Source organism: Spodoptera frugiperda, chromosome 9 (assembly GCF_023101765.2).
Source record: "Spodoptera frugiperda isolate SF20-4 chromosome 9, AGI-APGP_CSIRO_Sfru_2.0, whole genome shotgun sequence".
Lineage (NCBI taxonomy): Eukaryota > Metazoa > Arthropoda > Insecta > Lepidoptera > Noctuidae > Spodoptera > Spodoptera frugiperda.
The window spans coordinates 2,813,621-2,831,709 of NC_064220.1; the positions used below are offsets into that span (position 1 = coordinate 2,813,621).

At 37.8% G+C, this 18,089-nt stretch overlaps 1 long non-coding RNA gene and 1 pseudogene across 1 annotated transcript; one reads left to right on the top strand and one right to left on the bottom strand.

Moving 5' to 3' along the window:
• The first annotated feature begins 2,093 nt into the window (after nt 1–2,093).
• On the top strand, nt 2,094–4,783 carry LOC126911072 (uncharacterized; annotated as a pseudogene).
• Nucleotides 4,784–10,675: 5,892 nt separating this feature from the next.
• Nucleotides 10,676–17,681, bottom strand: LOC126911074 (uncharacterized). Its single transcript, XR_007705642.1, has 2 exons — nt 14,036–17,681; nt 10,676–12,795 (listed from the first exon to the last, which is right to left on the bottom strand). It is a non-coding gene; the product is annotated as an uncharacterized LOC126911074 (long non-coding RNA).
• Between the last annotated feature and the right edge of the window lie 408 nt (nt 17,682–18,089).

The window sequence follows — 18,089 nt, forward strand, 5'->3', positions numbered from 1 at the left end:
ATTGATGTGTTTGTTACTATTCTTGTAGGTACAATGTCAATTTCACCTACATTTTGTAACATGATGCTTTGGCTAAAACTGACGACAACGAATCGAATGACGAGAATTATAAGCACTTTAATATTTTATCTGATTGATCTCATTATTTTAAATGTTTATCAATCAAAAAAAATCAATAAATATTTTGTTTTAATTAATATTGACTATTTCACTTTAAAACCTCTTAACATATCTATTTACTTATCACATAAAGTTCCTGAGACATAATAATTTTAACAGATATTTTTATCATAAACGCCAAAATGACCTTCGATTATGGCAGCAAAAATAATGTAAGCGCCATAAATACATAATTCTTTTGTTTTTTTTTTTGGTTATACATGTAATGGCTAAAAATCTTTAATGTATATGAAATTTTAACTTACTAGCACGCGTCTGTTTAAAGATATTAAAAAAAAAAAACTTCTGTAAAATTGTATTTTTGTCGGTTGCGGTAAAATGGCTATAAAGGCTCATCACACGATGAGGTCGAAAACTATTTAAATGGAAGGTACATAAGCACATCTGAAGCCGTCTGGCGCTTATTTGAATTTCCTATTCACGAGCGGCATCCTACTGTAGTGCATTTGGCCGTTCATCTAGAGGACGGTCAAAGGGTGTATTTTACACCAGGGACAGCTCATCAAATTGTCCAAAACCCACGCAATACCACATTACTGGCATTTTTTTCTCTGTAATGAAGATGAATTTGCGAAAACTCTTCTGTATCATGAAGTCCCGCAATACTATACATGGGCAAACAATAAATTCACTAGAAGGAGGTGTGGTGAAGATGTAGTTAGACATCCGGGGATAAAAAAAGATGCCGCTTTAGGTAGAGTCTACGGGATACATCCATTCCAATCAGAGTGTTTTTATCTTAGGATTCTACTGCACCACGTACGCGGTCCGACCTCATTGGCATACCTTAAAACTGTAAACGGTATTGTCAAAGACGTGTCAAGCAGCATGCCGTGACCGAGGTTTACTTGAAAACGATGACCATTGGGGAAACACTTTAAGCGAAGCTTCGTTGTCACAGTGTCCAAAAAAACTAAGGAAGTTGTTTGTAGTCATACTTTTATGACACATTGAAGTTATGGGATAATTTCAAAGATCAGTTCTGTGAAGATATTAGACATCGGATCAGACAACAGAATCAGGATAACCGTTTACCCTTCACTGAAGTCATTTATAATGAAGGATTAATTGAATAGTGAAAATTCACAGCCGTCATATTAGTACTAAAATGTATTTTGTATATATTTTAGTTGACTCGTCACAAGTAGGTCGACAAGCAATTGTCGAATATTGCTGTAATTGCATTGACCATTATTTACCGTACAGTACCTAAGTTATGCGAGGTACCAAAACAATGTCAACCCCCCTGCACAGTTTTTAGACACTATTTTAATAGACGAATAGACGTTATTTAGACGAAGAACAATAAATATTAAATTAAAATCCGTGTTTTATTTCTTATATGTATTCAAATATAAATATTGTAAGACTGTAGGTTTAAAAAAATCTATGCATAATAAGCTAAGAATCGTCATCAGCCTTTTAATGTTCCCACTGCTGGGACACAGGCCTCCTCTCTAAGAGAGGGATGGGCCGTAGCCGTAACCCACCACGCGGGCCCAATGCGGATTGGTGGATATCACATGTCTTCGAATTTTTAGTTCTTGGACATGCCGGTTTCCTCACGATGATGAAGAATTCAGTTACCTTATGTTAATTAGTTTAAATGCATTTTAATTTTTCACTTTCATCCACTTTTTAGAAAAATAACTGCATAGGTACCTAATTATCTAGGTAGGTATTATAATACAGTATTACTTTTCAGTTTCTTAAAAATCACTCAGAGTTATGAAAAATCATAAGTAGGTACCTACATTTAACGAATACGTTGTTACGGTTAGATTATAACCTCAAAATCTAGACACTTTTTTTTAAATATATCTTTTCTGCAGCTAGTCCGCTATAAAAAAAAAAAAAAAAACTTCTAGGAATCATTGATTCCTAGAAGTTTTTTTTTTTTTGACAGCGCCGCTGTGGGCTGGGTCACTCCGTTCCCTACATAATGGTCGATCTGCAGGTCCAGTGTAATGTATGTAATGTAATAGGATCTTATGTATTGTATAAGAATAGTTGTATAGTAATATTTGTGGTTGTTGTAGCATGTAATACTTTTCGTAATAAGTTCTAGTTTTTGTAAATGATAACTAATTGTATTTCAGGTCTGTGCCTTCGGCTTGACCTTTCGGAGATAACTACCTCTACCCTAGTGTACACACATACTTACTACCTACGTACTTTATCCTTTGTGTGAGTGAGTTCTGCTTAGAAGGCGTGACGCGAGGCACCTTTTGTTCGCAATTGCATGGCAATTTTTGTTCGCATGTCGGTTCGCTATCGCAACCAATGCTGAACAACTCTGTCGGACATTCCATCCACAGGGTGCGTAAGGTATCTGTCCTATACGACACGTCAGCTATACGGCTACTGTCATAAATGTCAGATACTCGCTCCGCTGCAAGCTTTATGCTCGCCTCGCTAACTGCGCGGCGCGGCTCGAATTATGAGCGGCGCGGCTCAAATTTCGAGTCGATAATCCGCGCAGCTAGATTATTGAACGACGTGGCCTGACTGTGGAACAATACAACTAACGGGCTTATAAATGAACCACCTGCGTCTACCGGCTATAGTCGATTACGACTGGGACACTAACGCTGATTGGCTTGACAGCTTAGTAACGATCTCGTTGCTTGCTTCAGATGGCGCAGGGAGCAGGTTACACGACGCTAGGGGAGTTGCTGGATGAGTGCGGAGAAACCGAACAGGATGAGGCGATTTTGGAGCGTGTCAAACACTTGGCGCAAGAGTCTCTACCCAAGGGCTGGACACAATGGGAGGTAGTCAATGCCTCAAAGGAAGAAATTTTCGGGGAGAAACCGGAACCTAACGTTTTAAACAAGCTGGTGTTTGCCCTCCCCACAGTCGACTTAGTGAGAGCTTTTGACCCGGAAGCAGATCATCTGTCGGTAAAGGGCTATCGGGAAATAAGGTGCAAATTGCTTGATGGGGCCACCTTCGATCGCAAACCGAATTAGGGGATCGGCGGCTCGCACCGAGCTCTTCAAACAATCAGTGGAGGAATTACGGCCTTCGCTGCATACCCGGTACGAGGCGAATAAGATTCTTTCGGGCAGCCTCTCTGAGTCGGAAAAATCGACTCGTAAGAGGAGAAGTTGCTCATCTGCTTATGAAGTTACGCGTTCGCAGAAACGGAGACGAACATCACCCGTGCCCTCAACATCACAGGACAGCAGGATCGAGAACTTGGAAAAGAAGATGGATAACATGTTTTCTCTCCTATTAGAAAAGATTGACAAGCAACAGCAGCCAGCCAGTCTGGCTCAGACTATGGATCTAGACTCGGATAAGGAGAACTACTATTCTGACTTGGAGGAAAATTCAGGGTCTGAGTCGGATGGCTGCTCGTGGTATACTCCTAATATGGATGTGTTTTCGAATGGTCCAGAAATGTCTACGGCCACTGAGATAGAATTCCGGCCCAGTATAAAAGAGATGGACCCTCCGATACCTGAGCCTTCTGAATCGATTAGGAAAGAGGGCATCAATTGTCTAGACTTAGACTTGGTTCGGAAGGCTGGAACCGGATCCGATACAAGGAGGTCGAAAAACGTTTACAGGCTGCTCCTGTTTTAAGTGTCTTAAAAGTGAACGTAGAGCTCGGAACTGTAAAAAGTCAACCATCTCTTTTCCTTGTTAAACAGGAAGGTATGCTCGGCACTATTAGCCATGGGTTGCTCCTGCAGAGGAAGGCACTGGCTAATGGTCTAAATAATATTGTGAAGAAATGTCCAGATGCGGGTGACGAATTGCGTAAGCTTTTAGCTGATGATTCCCAGTTTAAGATCTTGTCGGATGATCTGCTGCAGTTTGTTTCCGCTCATTGCGCAGAAACCATAGAAGCAAGACGAAGAGCTTATAAATCGAAGAATGACCTGCTAGCTGCGGCTTTACATAGCATTCCACCATCTCCAACTCATCTTTTTGATGAGAAGCAATTGGGAACATTTCTGAGGGATAACGGGGGACTGACACAGGTGTTCCCAAGTATCAACAACAGGTTTTCGGAGCGAAAAGGAAATAAGGAGTCCTTTCGTAAACCAACAGTTCCGTCGCACCCAGCAAGAGGAAGACAGCAGTCCTGGCGCGCCCCCTTTCAACATTATCACATAATGCATCAGCTCAGCCAGCAACCCGCCGTAGATCTGGAGGGCCAAAGCTTTCTAACAAGCAACGAAGCCGACCCGGAAGGGATCAGAAGATCCCAAAACGCAGGTATTGACAATTTTCGCGGAGGACAATTAATGAATTATCTTTGGCAATGGGAAAGATTAGGAGCCCCAACAAAGATCCTAAAGATAATTTCTGGCTACACAATACCATTCGCAACAAAGCCACCATCTGTCCCCTTGCGCGAAAACCAAGAAAGATTTACGACAAGAAACTCCAATGCAATGTCCAACGACATGAGCAGGATATCGTTGATAGCTGCTGCTTGATCGTTCTTTGGAGTAAGTATGGCACGCTCACATAACCATTCAATAGGCTTGTCATGTATATGAATAATGTCTGGATAAACTTTAGACAGCAATTCTTGAACCGTAGTAACAACTGTGCACAATTCTTCCGGGATGGTTAACATGCCATCAAACGATGGAAAATCACCATTACCGATTTTAAGAAGGAGATCTGAAAATCTACCAGCAGACTCATCCCCGCCCAAATGTGCTCTCATATTTTTAGAGAGCTTAAGAATATTAACCTGGGGCCACAAATTAGATTTCTTAATGCACGACTTTACTTCGTCAGCTCTGGTTCCTTTTGGCACCACTGGTAGAGTCTGCCGAAAGTCTCCGGCCAGCAAAACTGTTACGCCACCCATTAATTTTGTGTTATCCCTTATATCCCTTAGTGATCTGTTTAAGGCTTCAATACCACCTTTATGAGCCATCGTTATTTCGTCCCACACGATTATTTTTGTACTCTTTAAAACTTCAGCAATATTACTTTGTTTGGAGATGTTGCAAATGGGAGTCTCGGCTGTGATTAAATTGAGTGGTAACTTAAAAGTAGCATGAGCAGTTCGACCACCTTCGAGTAATGTAGCAGCTATGCCGGACGACGCCACAGCTAGGGCAATGCCGTGAGTACTTCTTACTTTGGCCAAAATTAAATTAATAAGAAAGGTTTTACCAGTTCCACCTGGAGCGTCTAAGAAGAATGTTCGACCGTCATTTGCATCTACACTTGTGATAATTTTATTGTAAACTTCCTGTTGCTCGTCATTCAAGGATGCTTCATTTTTTCTTACTGCGTCTTCTAAGGCCACTGTATCGTAACTGGTCTCCTTCACGTACTCTCTATTTTCAAAATGTATTGGTGTAATTGGCTGAGGTAATCCATACTCTTTAAGAGGTCGGCCGCCTAATGATAATACGGCATCCTGTAATACCGACAGGCATTTGTTAAATATCAGGTCCGATGAGTGCTCTACATCCACTTCACCTTGCCTTTCCAGTTGTTTCTTAAAGTCTTCAGAAAGGTATTCTTTGTATTTTTCCCAAAGACATAAGGGGTCGGAAGCCTGGCAGAACAATAAAATGATAGCAAAAAGCTCTCGAATCATATGCGGTGTTTGACAAAGGGCTGCCTCTTCAAGAGCTGAATCCAAATGCCGATCATCTTCGAGTAGACCTAGAGCCCTGCACGCGGATTGGAAAGTGGGATGTAAGTGACCATCTACAGTTTTTAACGCTTCAAATGAAATTGGGCCTCTGATCTCATGTAGAAGCATTCGAAGATGGTAGCATTCTGTATTGTTTGGATGAACAGTATAAACCCTACCTAGAACGTGTTCTTTTTTCACCCCTGACCATCCTTCAACATTCACTCCTCTCTTCCTTCTCTGAAACGATCGCTTGTTCCAAACGTAATACGCAGGGACTTCCGAGTATAGCAATGTTTTTGCAAAGTCATCCACTTTACACAAATCGAAAAAGGAGAGGAGTGTAGTTGTAGGAGGACTACTCAATTTGTCGCACAAGTTTTGCTCATTAAAATAAATTCTCTGTCCATTTTCTAAATGGACAGCAAGGTGCACTACAGGAGGAAAACGCTCATGTATTGGGAATTCAAGGATTCGCCAAACTGCTTCAGCTGAACTTATGTATCGACCACTTGCGTAGGTTGTAACTTCATCCTTCCCATCATTCCCGTTCTCTAAAGTAAACGTAGCCTGATCTGACCCTTTATTAACATATTTGCAAACGTATTCGATTGATTTCACAGAATGGCAATACTCTACGTTCACGTGAGCGTTACATGTTCTTAATAGCACTGGATTATAAGGAACCACCCAACGATTATATATTGTAACATCCTTGATGTTGACAGAAAATCCACCGTCATCCAGAGAACGTCTCCTGTACTGTGGATAACCATCATCACCGGTTTGAGTTTCCTTTATAAGAGCCTTAGGATAACGTTTGCTGCACGAATTATCTTTCATGCATGGAGAATTTCGGTTTAAACTTCCACAGGGACCATGTATCATGTTACTTTTAACAATTTCGTAAAGCTCAGGATCACGATCGGGGTTAGGTATTTCAGCACAAATAATATTGTCAATTTGATCCGGAGTGATGCGATGTTGAAGCCATAAAAGTATATGAATATGCGAAAGACCTCGCTTTTGCCATTCCGTCGAATACATATAGCATCTCACTTCACCGAATATTTTCCCTTTTATCAACAAATCCATGACCTTTTTTACCTTTAATCGAAAGACACGCGAAATAATATCGTATCGATTATGAGATTTTTGTCCTGAAAGTAAGTGCTCATTTATGTCACTCCAGCGTGGGTTACATGTAAAAGTAATAAAAAGGTCGGGACGACCGTAATGTCTAACATAGGTCATGGCGTCTTGCGTTTTTTCGTGCATGTATCTTGGTCCACCAGTAAAAGATGATGGAAGTACTACCATTTGTCCCAGCTGATTTGCTTCAGTATCTTGCCGTCCAATCGCATCTTTTAAATGAATGTAATTATCTGCACGCAATTTGGCTTGATTGTTTTTTATGTAGTTTAGTCTTTCATCTACCAAATATTGACTAAAAAGAGCGCGATATTTAACCAAAAAGTTATCTTCTCCTTCTCTGATCATTATTCTGTATGAATAAAAACTTACAGCAGATACTGTTTTTTTCAAGGGCAACTTAGTTGTGGGATCGCATTGTGGTATGTTGATTGAATAACCATCATCCCCCCGGCAAAACATTAACGGGTACTGCAGCGCGTCATAAGCTCGATGTATCTCACTAATACGCTGAAGTGAATTACTTCGGCTTTCGAGGATGATGTCTCTTCGGTCAAAATGCTGATCTACCAATACAACAGCCACTTCATTTGCCGTTGGTGCATTAAATCTGCCTCTGTGTTCTCTTTGTGGTTTTTTATCTGCATGTATTACGACCTTGAATGACTCTGAAGGCGATATTTTATCAATGGCTGTTTTTAAATCTTTTATATATGGGTTCACCTCATGTAACATAAGCTGCAATTGTTTGATTAAATTTGGTCTCAAATCAGGAAATTTAGAACATCGAATATTAGCTTCTCTATCATCTTCACCTACGAAATAAATTTGCAGAAACTGTGCTTCCTGCCCATGTTCCGGTAATATACTTCCAATTAAATGATAGACTTGTCCTTGAACTTTAAAAGTTGGTGAAAAACCGCCTTCCTTTATTTGTTTTCCACCAAAGGAAGTCATTTGAAAACAGGCATTATATTTTCGGATATTATCCATGAAGTGTACATGATTTGGATGTAAATCATTAACCAGACTGTAAAGTGGTTCAGGCAGTTGTTTAAACGGCTCAAGTTTTACTTTACCGGCGCTACAACACATGCCAGGTGTCTCATCCTTCCACTTCAAGGCGTTACACCACTGACACTTGTACGTCATAGAACCTAAGACTACACTGCTGTCAGTTCCATAAGCAATATCTGGGTCATACGCCAAACCCGAAAGCAACTTGCTTCTCCAAACACGTTGAATTGTATTTTCTCTATACCGAGACTGAATCACTCTATGCACATCAGTATTCCTGGCCTGATATAGTGAAGCAGCTTGCCTATGTTTTTCAGGGTTTGCAGCCTGGTAGGTGGCGACAGATTGCCTGTGTTTGTCAGGGTGTGAAGCCTGGTAGGTGGCGACAGCTTGCCTGTGTTTATCAGGGTGTGAAGCCTGGTAGGTGGCGACAGCTTGCCTGTGTTTATCAGGGTGTGAAGCCTGGTAGGTGGCGACAGCTTGCCTGTGTTTATCAGGGTGTGAAGCCTGGTAGGTGGCGACAGCTTGCCTGTGTTTATCAGGGTGTGAAGCCTGGTAGGTGGCGACAGCTTGCCTGTGTTTATCAGGGTGTGAAGCCTGGTAGGTGGCGACAGCTTGCCTGTGTTTATCAGGGTGTGAAGCCTGGTAGGTGGCGACAGCTTGCCTGTGTTTATCAGGGTGTGCAGTCTGGTAGGTGGCGACAGCTTGCCTCTGTACATCAGGGTTTTTTTTTCTTATATTCAGACACAGCTTTACGGTGGGATTCAGGAAGAGTCTGCCCATATTTTTTTTGTGCCTTTTTTATTTGATTTTTTCGTGTGTAATTAGTAAACCTTGCCCTACGTTTTTTTTTTTTCTGTTAATGTCACAGGCTCAGATTGAGATGATAAACTTCTAATAAAATTTTCATCATAATTTATTGAAGATACAATAGGTTCACGCTCTAAAACAGGTACCTCCTGACAACCTTTATCAACTTTAAATTGCGAAGGTGTATCAATTCCAAAATCAAGTTCTTCTACAGCTGCCTCCATACGACGTCGAGTAATTTTCTGTGCTGCTATGGGAAGATAGGCATCAAAATGCCCACTGGACAAATCTTGGCTGAATCGTAAACGTCTTACCGGATAGTCGTTAGATCCAGATTCCGTATATATGAGACCGTTTCTATAAACTTCAAACTTAAATGGGAATATTAATCCTGCTGCTATTAGTTCACACAATCCGCCATAAGTAGCATTTTTCATCATATCACCAAAATATTCGTCAGGTGTTACATAGTTATCACCATTCCTGTCGTGGGTCATAATTGAAAACTTGCTCCAGTCATTAACCACATATTTGACAATTTCTGTACGCACCTCCATTGCTCTGTCTTGTGTTCCGTACATTAAATAAGAGAGAGCACGAAACAAACATGCACCGTCACCAACAATAGGGACGACAGTACATTCTTCAACTTCTCCATTAACGTTTAGATTTTCTTTAGCCATTTTAAAAAAAGTCTAACCAACAAAACCTAAACTTAAACCAAACGAAAACAAAACAAATGCCAAATACAACACAGTCATTTCATCATTAATGCCATTGAGGCCCGGGATAGGCTCCAGTTCGTTGTGGACGGGTTCAGTCAATGTAGCAATGATTATGAACAGACATTTCATGATAAAGCTCATTTAGAACAACAGCTGCATGAGGCCAATAGTCAAATTAGCCAACTAGAAACGATAAACCTTAACATCACACCAAGTCTGAATAACAGTCTCTTCAGCGAGTTGGTATCAGCCCGTGCTTCTCAAACATAACATATGTATAGACTTGAATTCAGTGACTATAGATTTAACTTGTGAAAGTGATAAGAAATTAAAGAAATATATTAAAAAAGCTATCAACACAATAATGAAAAAGAACGTGCCCAGAGGATTCTATGAGGAGAACGTGGCGACTTTCTTCGACAGATTTTCTGGATGATCTGCCTGCTGATAAATAAGATGACATTAGAATTCGAAACATGGATCGAGATTTCTCAAATAACGACGAATTTGTGGTCCGTCTTTTTAGAGAAAGTGCTGTTTCTCATCGGATCATTTAGAATTAGATACGTTATAGTTATAATTATAGTAAGCATAATATAATATATAACGAGTTCCAACTAGAATGGAACAATGAGGCAGTGAATCAGATAGTGAAACGGACACAGACAGTGGATATAGTAGTGGCGGTGATAATTAAATATTAGTGATAGTGTAGAGTTATACATAATATTTATTTACTTATTGGTAAATTAGTTTACATCAGAATTCGCAAGATGGACCGAGATTTCTCAAATAACGACAAATTCGTAGCCCGATTTTTAGGGGAAGTGCTGTTTTTCATCGGGTCGTATAGAATTAGATACTTTAGTAATATTAGGGATAACAACGAAATATCAACAAGAAGAAAACAATGAAGACAGTAATATATAACGAGTTCCAACTAGAAATGAACAATGAGGCAGTGAATCTGAGAGTGAGACGGATACGGACAGCGGCTATAGAAGTGGCAGTGATAATTAAATATCAGTGATAGTGTAGAGTTATCTGCCTGCTGATAAATAAGATGACAGAATTCGAAAGATGGACCAAGATTTTTCAAATAACGACGAATTCGTGGGCCGTTTTATTAGGAGAAGTACTGTTTCTCATCGGGTCGTTTAGAATTAGATACGTTATAGTTATAATTATAGTAAGCATAATATAATATATAACGAGTTCCAACTAGAATGGAACAATGAGGCAGTGAATCAGGTAGTGAAACGGACACAGACAGCGGATATAGTAGTGGCAGTGATAATTAAATATTACTGATAGTGTAGAGTTATACATAATATTTATTTACTTATTGGTAAATTAGTTTACATTAGAATTCGCAAGATGGAGCGAGATTTCTCAAATAACGACGAATTCGTGGCCCGATATTTAGAGGAAGTGCTGTTTCACATCGGGTCGTATAGATTTAGATACTTTAGTTATATTAGGGATAACAACGAGATACCAACTAGAAGAAAACAATGAAGACAGTGAATCAGATAGAGAAACGGAATCAATTCACCGAGCACCGAGGTAAGTGGAAACAATTTTTTTTTCTAGCACTTTTCTAGCAATTTTTCTTTACTAAATTAGCTTCACATTTCATATTATTATTATAATTTCCTTCTTACTGTCTCTTTCTTTAACTTCTAATATGATTCTCACTCGCAAAGCCCATGCTCGCCAAGAGGAGTCAAAACTCGACCTGGCTTTGAGCGAACTGAAGGCATCAAAGGAGTTGTGTGATCAACTAGTGAAAGAAAGAGATGACAATGTGAGGGAATTCTTAGACATTTTAAATAGTAATAAGAAGCTGAAATGTGAAATGGCTCAGTTATATATTCAACACACTGAAGGCATTGAGGCCCGGGATAGGCTCCAGTTCGTTGTGGACGGGTTCAGTCAATGTAGCAATGAGTATGAACAGACATTACATGACAAAGCTCATTTAGAACAACAGCTGCATGAGGCCAATAGTCAAATTAGCCAACTAGAAACGATAAACCTTAACATCACACCAAGTCTGAATAACAGTCTCTTCAGCGAGTTGGTATCAGCCCGTGCTTCTCAAACATAACATATGTATAGACTTGAATTCAGTGACTATAGATTTAATTTGTGAAAGTGATAAGTAATTAAAGAAATATATTAAAAAAGCTTTCAACACAATAATGAAAAAGAACGTGCCCATAGGATTTTATGAGGAAAACGTGGCGACTTTCTTCGACAGATTTTCTGGATGATCTGCCTGCTGATAAATAAGATGACATTAGAATTCGAAAGATGGATCGAGATTTCTCAAATAACGACGAATTCGTGGGCCGTTTTATTAGGAGAAGTGCTGTTTCTCATCGGGTCGTTTAGAATTATATACGTTATAGTTATAATATAATTATAGTAGGCATAATATAATATATAACGAGTTCCAACTAGAATGGAACAATGAGGCAGTGAATCAGATAGTGAAACGGACACAGACAGTGGATATAGTAGTGGCAGTGATAATTAAATATTAGTGATAGTGTAGAGTTATACATAATATTTATTTACTTATTGGTAAATTAGTTTACATCAGAATTCGCAAGATGGACCGAGATTTCTCAAATAACGACAAATTCGTAGCCCGATTTTTAGGGGAAGTGCTGTTTTTCATCGGGTCGTATAGAATTAGATACTTTAGTAATATTAGGGATAACAACGAAATATCAACAAGAAGAAAACAATGAAGACAGTAATATAATATATAACGAGTTCCAACTAGAAATGAACAATGAGGCAGTGAATCTGAGAGTGAGACGGATACGGACAGCGGCTATAGAAGTGGCAGTGATAATTAAATATCAGTGATAGTGTAGAGTTATCTGCCTGCTGATAAATAAGATGACAGAATACGAAAGATGGAGCGAGATTTCTCAAATAACGACGAATTCGTGGTCCGATTATTAGAGGAAGTGCTGTTTCTCAGCGGGTCGTATAGATTTAGATACTTTAGTTATATTAGGGATAACAACGAGTTGCCAACTAGAAGAAAACAATGAAGACAGTGAATCAGATAGAGAAACGTAATCAATTCACCGAGCACCGAGGTAAGTGGAAACAATTTTTTTTTCTAGCACTTTTCTAGCAATTTTTCTTTACTAAATTAGCTTCACATTTCATATTATTATTATAATTTCCTTCTTACTGTCTCTTTCTTTAACTTCTAATATGATTCTCACTCGCAAAGCCCATGCTCTCCAAGAGGAGTCAAAACTCAACCTGGCTTTGAGCGAACTGAAGGCATCAAAGGAGTTGTGTGATCAATTACTAAAAGAAAGAGATGACAATGTGAGGGAATTCTTAGACAGAAGCTGAAATGTGAAATAGCTGTTACATATTCAACACACTAATGCCATTGAGGCCCGGGATAGGCTCCAGTTCGTTGGGGACGAGTTCAGTCAATGTAGCATGAGTATGAACAGACATTACATGATAAAGCTCATTTAGAACAACAGCTGCATGAGGCCAATAGTCAAATTAGCCAACTAGAAACGATAAACCTTAACATCACACCAAGTCTGAATAACAGTCTCTTCAGCGAGTTGGTATCAGCCCGTGCTTCTCAAACATAACATATGTATAGACTTGAATTCAGTGACTATAGATTTAATTTGTGAAAGTGATAAGAAATTAAAGAAATATATTAAAAAAGCTATCAACACAATAATGAAAAAGAACGTGCCCAGAGGATTCTATGAGGAAAACGTGGCGACTTTCTTCGACAGATTTTCTGGATGATCTGCCTGCTGATAAATAAGATGACATTAGAATTCGAAAGATGGATCGAGATTTCTCAAATAACGACGAATTTGTGGTCTCTCTTTTTAGAGAAAGTGCTGTTTCTTATCGGATCATTTAGAATTAGATACGTTATAGTTATAATTATAGTAAGCATAATATAATATATAACGAGTTCCAACTAGAATGGAACAATGAGGCAGTGAATCAGATAGTGAAACGGACACAGACAGTGGATATAGTAGTGGCAGTGATAATTAAATATTAGTGATAGTGAATAGTTATACATAATATTTATTTACTTATAAGTAAATTAGTTTACATTAGAATTCGCAAGATGGAGCGAGATTTCTCAAATAACGACGAATTCGTGGCCCGGTTTTTAGAGGAAGTGCTGTTTATCAACGGGTCGTATACGGTATAGATTTAGATACTTTAGTTATATTAGGGATAACAACGAGATACCAACTAGAAGAAAACAATGAAGACAGTGAATCAGATAGAGAAACGGAACCAATTCTAACTCACGGTAGCAATTTCACATTAATCAATTTCAATCAGTCTCTTGCATTAAATGCACCGAGGTAAATGGAAACAATCGTTCTTTTCTAGCATTTTTTATTTATTATTGTTATTTCCTTCTTACTGTCTCTTTCTTTAACTTCTAATATGATTCTCATTCGCGAAAGCCCATACTCTCCTAGAGGAGTCAAAACTCAACCTGGCTTTAAGCGAACTGAAGGCATCAAAGGAGTTGTGTGATCAACTACTAAAAGAAAGAGATGACAGTGTGAGGGAATTCTTAGACATTTTAAATAGTAATAAGAAGCTGAAATGTGAAATGGGTGGGGACAAGTGGACTTATTAGATTCATTAATAGGTCGTTATCACATCACAATGAGGAGCCGCAAGTAGAATGTATGGAAGGGCATTATCTCCAATCATTTGACCTTGCTTCTCCCGGACAATCTAAATGGGAAAATGTACGAAAACTTCTTGAGAGGAGACTTGACAGATTTTCTGGATGATTTGCCTGCTGATAAATAAGATGACAGCATTCGAAAGATGGACTAAGATTTTTCAAATAACGACGAATTCTTGGTCCTTTTTATTAGGAGAAGTGCTGTTTCTCATCGGATCGTTTAGAATTAGATACGTTAACGTAATATATAACGAGTTCCAACTAGAAGGGAACAATGAGGCAGTGAATCTGATAGTGAAACGGACACAGACAGTGGATATAGTAGTGGCAGTGATAATTAAATATTAGTGATAGTGTAGAGTTATACATAATATTTATTTACTTATTGGTAAATTAGTTTACATTAGAATTCGCAAGATGGAGCGAGATTTCTCAAATAACGACGAATTCGTGGTCCGATTATTAGAGGAAGTGCTGTTTCTCAATGAGTCGTATAGAATTAGATACTTTAGTTATATTAGGGATAACAACGAGTTGCCAACTAGAAGAAAACAATGAAGACAGTGAATCAGATAGAGAAACGGAATCAATTCACCGAGCACCGAGGTAAGTGGTTCAAATGCAGCGAGGTAAGTGGAAACATACGTTTTTTTTTTCTGGCACTTTTCTAGCAATTTTTTTTACTAAATTTGTTTCACATTTCATAATAATTTCCTTCTTACTGTTTCTCTCGTTAACTTCGAATATGATTCTCACACACATCTCAATGAGGAGCCGCAAGTAGACCATGCGCTTATTTTATCATTTGCTGGATTTTGCAGTTATAAATTTATGGGTTATGTTCAAGAAGGTAAATGATATAAAAGGAAATTATATCCTTTTCAATTTGGGTACATTCAGACTAGAACTTGCTGAAACCCTCTATAAATTGGGTCTACCAGAAAATGACGCTAAACGTGGACGACCTAGTGGAAGCACCATACAAAATGAACTTGTAATGAAGAAGTTCCGAGGTGTAGCTCAAGCAATTCCTTTGAAAGACGTCGAATTGGATCTGACATGTCATTGGGCAGTTTAGCTGGATAAGCATTTTTTACAACACAAATATATAAAAATATAGATACATATATTCGAATAATTATAGCTAAAACTTTTCATTTAACCAACACGACTTTTCTTCGAAAATTTGAATATATTTAGAAAAACATACAAAAATCATTTTGGTATACTTTATACAATGTGATAGGGGCGAGACTTCTAACCCGTTAAGGCTGAATACTACATCTAATTTTATGGACAAAAAAGATAATATGGGGGTTGAACCCCCAATAAAAAATATTGAAACATAGCGATATTTTCGGTAAAAATTATTCAGAATTTATTTTTTTCTCACCAAAACATTATCAAACATATGAAAAAAGTAATGAATTAGTTAGCCAAGGTTATTAGCTACCGTTTGTAGTTTTTTTTTGTTTCTACGACGCATACAGCCTTTGATATCACATAAAGTAGGAAAAATATTAAAATAGCAATAACTTTAAGGGGAGGGGTACGACCAATTCGACCCCCGACTTTTGTCCATAAAATTAGATGTAGTATTCAGCCTTAACGGGTTAGAAGTCCGAACCCTATTACTTTATATAAATAAAAGAAACATTCACTTTTGAGGTGTTCTAAGTGAAATACATAGGGAAAACGTCTCTCCCAAAAATAATTATTTATTTTTAAATTTTAAATAGTATTTTACACCATAAGTACTTATTGAAAGGGACTACCTGCTGGTTTAGTGTGTCAGCTCTCTTAAACATCAAACTACTATCACATCATCTATACTTCTATACTTATATTATAAAGCTGAAGAGTTTGTTTGTTTGATTGTTTGTTTGTTTGTTTGTTTGAACGCGCTAATCTCCGGAACTTCCGGTCCGATTTGAATAATTCTTTTTGTGTTGAATTGTGCATTTATCGAGGAAGGCTATAGGCTAGAAAACATCTCGCTATGACCAATAGGAGCCAAGCAGAGCGGGTGAAACCGCGGGAAAGTAGCTAGTCAACAATATAGAGGCAGTGGAGGCGGTCAATGGAACGCTGGCTGAGATGAGGGCAGAGTTCCAGGAAAGGATGGCCAGATTTGATAATATACATGTTATATAATTATAAAATGAAGAGATAATATAAATTATAAATATATAAACAATAAAGTTCTTTTTCTTTCATTTTAACTTTGACGAGCGACCAAGAAAGACATTGAGACATTTTTCCTGAGAAATACAACCCGGGTCTTTTCAAGGTCAGAGTAAATACGTACTTTTAAACGAATCTTTATACTTTTCTTTATACTTTCTACCACGGAGCTATGCGGCGGCATCTAAGACCGCCCTCTTCCATTCTATCGTTTTACAGCCAAATTCAGCCTTCGATCTGTCGAATGATATCAGAAGTTCTCTAAGTCTGTATGCTCCATCTTCGCTTTGCCGTCCTGGCAGTAAGAGGGTTGGTGGCCAAAAGCAGACTTATCAACGTTAAAAAAAAAGATGTCAATCAATGATATACATTGCCATGAACACTATGGTACCTATTATATGACAAATCAACTTAGACAATTTAATGCAAATAACTAACTATTGACGAACGGACAAACGAACCAACGAAACGATATTGGCTTGCACACTTTCCCACTACAGGACTATATAAATATATAAAAAAATCCTTTTCTATAGTGCCTCCGTATAGTCCTGTTCGATATTTGCTCCGTGTCACAATATGTAACAGACAGACAGAGAAACAAAACCTAAAAGTAAATAATAATACACAAATACGATATTGGCATAATATATCAGTTGTCTCAACTGACTGCCTGATTAAATAATATAATAATTAATCGAGGATTACATAATCAAATACATTTTAAACGTCTTTTTTTATAGCATAGACACACGAGCAAAAGACAACAACACCAGATGAGTTAAGAGTGATTTAGCGGCCTTTAAGGGATTCGGAATTTGGGGATAAATGATAAATTATATTTATTTTTGCAAATAGGCTACAATGTAACTCTTTTACACGTCTATACGAAAGGGAAAGGGGATATTGAGAAGAGGGGGAATATAAAGGTAATTAGGTATTAGAGGATAAGAATGAAGTGTTGATCACAACTATATCCTTTATCATTACGATTATTTTTTCCTGTTTAAAACATAACCAGAAAGTCCGGACAACCCAACGACGATAGCAAAGAGAGTCAAGCAATATAACTTATCTATAAAAAAAAAATCTCCGACCCCAAACCTCATACAACATAAACAAACAACAAAAGATAAATAAATAAATTATAAACTCAACCACTTGTTTACTTTTTCACTTAAACCCAATTCATATTTTTAAATAAAGTCACATTTAGATTGACGAAATGACAAAACCGTTTTCTTTCGCCATATTTTGTATTTTCCAATTATTATTCATTTTATTAAATTTACTTTAGCATGGCAGTGTTTTACTTAAATCTACGATAAAAAAAAAACATCATGTGACTTTTGTTCATGGATTAATTAAAATAAAAAAAAAATTTAATCGTTTACGATTTGTTTCTCAGACTGAATTATTTATCTAAACATTGTCAGTGTTGCTGCTATAGCCTCGACAGCGGTAATAATATTAGATTTACAACCTTCGTCTATTAAAAATTAAGTTGAAAATCTACTAAAGGCCAAAAAAAAAATAAGTCAAAATTTCTTTGGATTGAGAACGACATCGATAATTAATTAATGTCTGCCATAAGAGCTATAGATTAAAATAATAAGGTAAATCGATTACAAACGCTGAAAATATAGGCTTCACTGTACCTAGATATCAC